Below are 5,561 nucleotides of genomic sequence, written 5' to 3' on the forward strand. Positions count from 1 at the left end.
AATTTTTATTTATTTATTTTTTTAATTTTAATTTTAATATTTTATTATTAATTTTAATTTTTAATTATTATTTTATTTTTATTTTTGTTTTTGTTTTTATTTTTATTTTTATTTTATTATTATTAGTATTATTATTATTATTATTATTTTTAATTTTTAATTTATTTATTATTATTATTTTTTTTGGTTAATTTGAACTAAAATTGGTCAGAACTTTTTAAAAATTTAAGTCAAGGTGCTACATCCAATAATACATTCAAAATTGTATTTTAAATATAAAAAAACACAATGTTACTTGAAATATAATCACAAAACCATTATATAATCCATGAGATAATTATTACTATTAGATTTAATATATATAAATGATTATTATTAAATCTAAATATTGCCATGCATGTCTATATAAATTATTATTATTTTAAACAAAAATGAGTATCGTTGTATTAATTCTCTATTCTATCCATGTATCCCTTTGTGTGGTGGATTACTTCCAACTTAGGGTTTGTTGCAAAAATTGTGCTAATTGATTCATTTTTAGGTCCTTACACATTGTCCACTCACCTTCTATTTAACTATAGACCATTACCAGGCTGTTGAACCATTACAGTTTCGGAACCTACACAAATAAGGGGACAATAAATTGATTCAGAAGGATTACAAAATTGGGAAAGGACAAAAAAGACACTGGAAGCGAGCATTATGCATATCAGTTATTCAATTTCAATTGTTGGCGTGTTGAGGTCGATATCTCGCTTGCCAGGACCTTCAAAAAGTCGATCTTTACTGAGCTTGAGGTATGTTCTGTTCTAATAATCTGAGAGCATCCACTTCATCTTTTGAACTATGTTGCTGGAGAGCCAAAGTTTTGTCAGGATGCTCAATCTGTGAGTGATTCATATGGCAGAATTTGACCTGTAGGTCGTAATCAACTTTTTGCATAGCTTCATGAGCAGAAAGGTAATGGAAACAAGGATTGTCGGCAGAAGAAGACTCAAAATTGGAGTCAGAATTCATACTGATAAACTGGTTGGGGAGCTACATCCAACAAGCTTCATAAAAGAGGGAGCCTGGCCACCCTAGGGAGACAAGAAGACAATTCCCAGAACTAGAAACAGGAGGTTGAAATGGAGATTCCCAACTAAAAAAGCCCCAATTATGCAATGAACCGCGCTGATCAAAGTGGCCTTTTCGCAGGTCCTCAACTCGTAGGAAAATCCTCTGGTAGCCGAAAGACACGAAATTAACAAGACTGTTTTCGAGCCAAAGAACCATAAAATTTCGAAAGGGAAAGATCTATAACTAGTTGCTAGCAAAGACTCTATCAATGCTAGAAAACTTGAATTGAGATTTTGAGCTTCAAAATTAAAGCCTATTCTGTAGGGGTTTCCAACCAGGCCTTGCCTTCTTACAAGTTGCCAAATAAAACCCAAGGAGCGAAGAGTTACCTTCATACAAAGGAGCCCTCAACTGGCTGTGACTGATGATGTCAGGGGCTGCCAAGGTTGCCTGAAAGCCAGAGAACCCTTTGTGCCAAACTTACCATGAGCTTGAGTGCCAAGCCCACAATTTCATTGGTCGGAGAATGAGAGCCTGGAACCGGAAACAGAGCTCTTTGCAAAGCTTCCCACAGAATGCACGCCTGGACGCCACAATGAAATTCGAAGGTAGAGCGTTCACCAACTTAGTGTGCCACAAAGGTGGTGGAACCCCATACACATAACAACTTCGGGAGAGAATGGGGCTAGATCCCGACTGAAGGCGAATTTAACACCCATCTGGCTATCCCGTCCACAATTCTAATCATTCTACCATTAATTTCATCTGTGCCACTACCAGAGAGATTCATCATGGTTTTGAGTGGAGGTTGGTTCCAAGGCCTTGGAAGATGAAAGCCATAATGGAAAGCATGCGAATGGGAGGGATCTTCTAACGCATGGCGGAGGGGCACATATGATGCCATGTCAAGGAAACCGCTTGCACGATCAGATAGACCAACTACTAAGTCTTCATGAAAGTTAATCAGTAAATAAACAATGACACAATGGAAGGGAAAGGGAATAGGAGGAGGGAAGGGAGGATAAGGGCGATAGGAAAGGGAAGATGGGATTAGAACAAGGTACGAAAATTCCTATAGAGGGTCCTAGGGAGAAACTATGAGTTTAGAAGCATATTTTATTAGGTGATTGGGCAGGAAAAAATTTAAATTATTGATTTAAAGTTTTACCTTCTCCACAGAGCAAGCTCTATATGCTTGAGATTTGGCATCCATGTTGTTGATTCTGAGAATAGGAAAAAGCTCTTTAGAATAGAAGGCTGCAATCAGATCTCTAATTCTGTGAAGTATTAGGGCTACCTTCCTTGACAAAAACAGTAAGATCTCTAATTCTATGAAGTATTAGCGCTAGGGAATTAGGGCTACCTTCCTTGACAAGAACAAGAATGTCTGAATGCCTTTATCAATAGTGATGTTTATCAATAGTGGTGGATAGAGAAAGCTTGAAAAAGACCATACTCCTGCCACCCCTGATATATATATAAAATCTTAAACAATAATGTCAATCCGGCTTTAATAATGGGCCTTGAGGGTTTGCTGCAAAGCAGGGGAGAGGATAAAACACAGGGTTATCTATTTATGGAATCTTTTATCTGCCGATTGGATCGGAATGTTAATATCTCTCGAGGAATGTAAATCGAAATGGATTTGCCAATGAATCTCCATTTTACGCGGTGTAACCCGTCTCAAAGAATTAATGGATCTCCATTCTAGAGGTGTGGTGCAAGTGCGCTTTAATGGTCACTCCAACCATACAACTGGTCAAATTGCTTACTAAATCGAAGCTTCACAGGCCTGGCAATAAAATAGAGGAATGATGGGATGTGATGGGAATCGAGCATCAAAGAATCACCACCGGGGCGCAGAGGTGTGTTCCAATAATGCCGCGGAGGGAGGTCCTTCTCTATTCTGTGAACAAATTTTCAGAAGGGAGCGAGCATCAGATCTCTGGCGTGGTTCGTAATTGCAGAAGAGTGCCAGGAGGATAGAATGTAACTCAATTCGCGTGAAATATCTGGGAAACACGGGAAGCCCGACGGATTCACAATTGGAAAACGTGACAGAGAGCAAAGGGAACAGAGGAAAATTTTCCCGAAGATAACTTGAAAAACTTAAAAATAAAGATGTGTCTCATCAACTACAAGATTTAGTGAGGAAAATACAAGGTGTTCAGGAAGCATCACGTGGAAGGTAAAGTAATCTTGAAGAAAATCATGGAAATCGCATTAAATTGATAAACATCTTACGGTTTTTTAAGATATACTTAGAGCCATATAAATCACAAAATTAGGTAACAAGATTTTATGTTAATTTTATAGATTAATTCAAAATTTCTCATTTGTGGAGGTTTGTAATAATTCGTTTTGGTTGAGATGGCAGACGCAGTGTACGCACAAATTGAAATTCGGTGCTCCAAATTGTCATGAGAGCACGCCAATTCACTAAATATCACAGTGCACCTATGCTACATGTGCATGGAAGGGGAAACATCACAAGAAAGTGCGGTAGGTCAATTTCAGTGCACACTTGATGGGAGGGGAAACATCACAAGAAAGTGCATTAGGTCAATTTAAGTGCATATTTGGAATTTGTTCCTTGTGCCTTTTACCAGTTTGAATGTTTGAAAGCATTACCGTTGCTTTGCTATCTGGAAGAAATTTGTCCCTTGTGCCTACTTACCATTTTGATTGTTTGAAAGTATTGCCATTTACTGAAATTTGAATATTAATTGACCTGAATTTTGGTGTTGTGTTTGGCAGCCTTAGTATGATATCAACTCATGGTGTATACAAGGGAAACGTGAAGATTGTTGATGGTAAGACACTATGAAATTTATGGTCACAGAATTACATTCAGTTCTAAAAGTCATGCCCTTTGACATTAATTGTTGTGTAAGCAAAGATTGTTAATTATTATCCAAAGAAGAATGATGCTATAATATGAAGTGTAGTGTTGTTACCGAGACCCTATAGAGACTCCTTGGGGTGAACATGGAGCTGAGTATGTTGTATAACCAACTGGAGTTTTCACAACAACTGAGAAAGCATCTAGGCATCTTGAATGTAGATTGTTTGTTATGTATCTTGCAGTCTTTCCATTTGCATCTACAAATTGAATTATCTTTTTCCTATTTTGAGTTGTTTCAACTTGGTGAGTAACTTTATAGTTTCAGTCCCTTCAACTTTCTGGTGCTCTTATGGGTTATTTGATTTGAACTTTTATAGTTTTTGATGAATTTCAGTTGCAGTACGGAGCTAAAAAGGTCGTAATTTCTTCTCCATCAGCCAATCCGCAAATGTGCGTGGTTGGAGCGAAGGGTCATATAAATCTAGAATGACTATTGTTTGCAATACTCGTTGTCTTGCTCCTCTTGCAAAGGTAGATGATACCATCCTGAAAAATCACAATGAAGGATACATGCTTCTTTAGGAAGAAGATGCTTAGTTGGAATAGTTTCTGGAAGATTCTTCAAACAAACGCGGTCATTGTATCATCGCTATTTGTTAAGATGGCTTGAGAGTTATTTTTTCAGTATAAAATGAAATGTTTTCTCATGGGCTGGCTACAAGTGCTGAACGAAGAATTTGGTATTGCTAAGGTTCTTAAGACGAATTTTCATGCAACAAGAAGCTGGTCTGGTCCTCTTTGTTGACATTTTGAAATAGGAAGTTCTGTCAAAATCTGTTGCAATTTTTCTTCTATTATATGATGTGTTTTCACCACCTGTGTTCTTATTGGAGGATGTGGATTTAGATCTTATAGCTTTCAAAATAGTTGTTGATGTATCTATCTAGCTGGGAATTGGAATCTCTACAAATGGATGGTACATATACGAAGGATGGGCGTGGAGGTAGTGATGCTGGACAAAATATCATTCCAATCTTAGAGGAATTATAGGTCTTGAATCTTGATAGCATTTCATTATATCAACGAGGTTTGTTGATGGAAAGAAAGGATGAGATACCTCCAAGATCATATAGAACCACAAGAAATGTTAATGAGCAAATCCATGTCCTTGCCTGGAAGCCTAAAACTTCTTACTGTTGTAGAGGGACTTAGTAAATATATTGAATATGTTGGACTCGACACACTCTGCGTTTTCTAGTATGAAGCAATTTAACTTATCCCAGAGAAAAGTATATGAAACTTCCTTATTTACTCCGCAGAATTTTATCTTTTGTGCAGCCATAGGGGATGGGAAGACTAATATTTCCATGTTAATAACAATACATCAACAGATTGTTCTCAATAGGAGTGAAGATGCTTCTGTTGATTTGAGCAAGTAAAGTTTTAAATTGACTATGTGGCACCTATGAAAGCTTCGGTTGCAAAGATGGTTGGGAACTTGCCTAACAGGTAGGGTATTAAGGAATATCTATTAATTAAGGTACACCAGATCAAACAATGTCTATCTGGCAGATAGAGGAAACCCAGATAATTGCGACCACTACTGAAAAATGTGATATTATATCGAGAAAGTCTCGGGGGTAGGACATAAACTAAT

At 37.0% G+C, this 5,561-nt stretch overlaps 1 long non-coding RNA gene across 5 annotated transcripts; it reads left to right on the top strand.

The window, feature by feature from the left end:
* The first annotated feature begins 509 nt into the window (after positions 1–509).
* LOC149233122 (uncharacterized) lies at positions 510–4,761 on the top strand. 5 transcript variants are annotated; one of them, XR_016248217.1, is made up of 4 exons: positions 2,352–3,247; positions 3,437–3,620; positions 3,817–3,872; positions 4,299–4,761. It is a non-coding gene; the product is annotated as an uncharacterized LOC149233122 (long non-coding RNA). The 5 variants fall into 5 exon arrangements; XR_016248219.1 differs by having other exon boundaries at positions 3,437–3,565; XR_016248218.1 differs by having other exon boundaries at positions 3,437–3,556.
* Positions 4,762–5,561: the final 800 nt, after the last annotated feature.

This window comes from Pinus tabuliformis, chromosome J (assembly GCF_031772625.1).
Source record: "Pinus tabuliformis cultivar Carrire ecotype Pingquan chromosome J, CPIR1, whole genome shotgun sequence".
NCBI lineage: Eukaryota > Viridiplantae > Streptophyta > Pinopsida > Pinales > Pinaceae > Pinus > Pinus tabuliformis.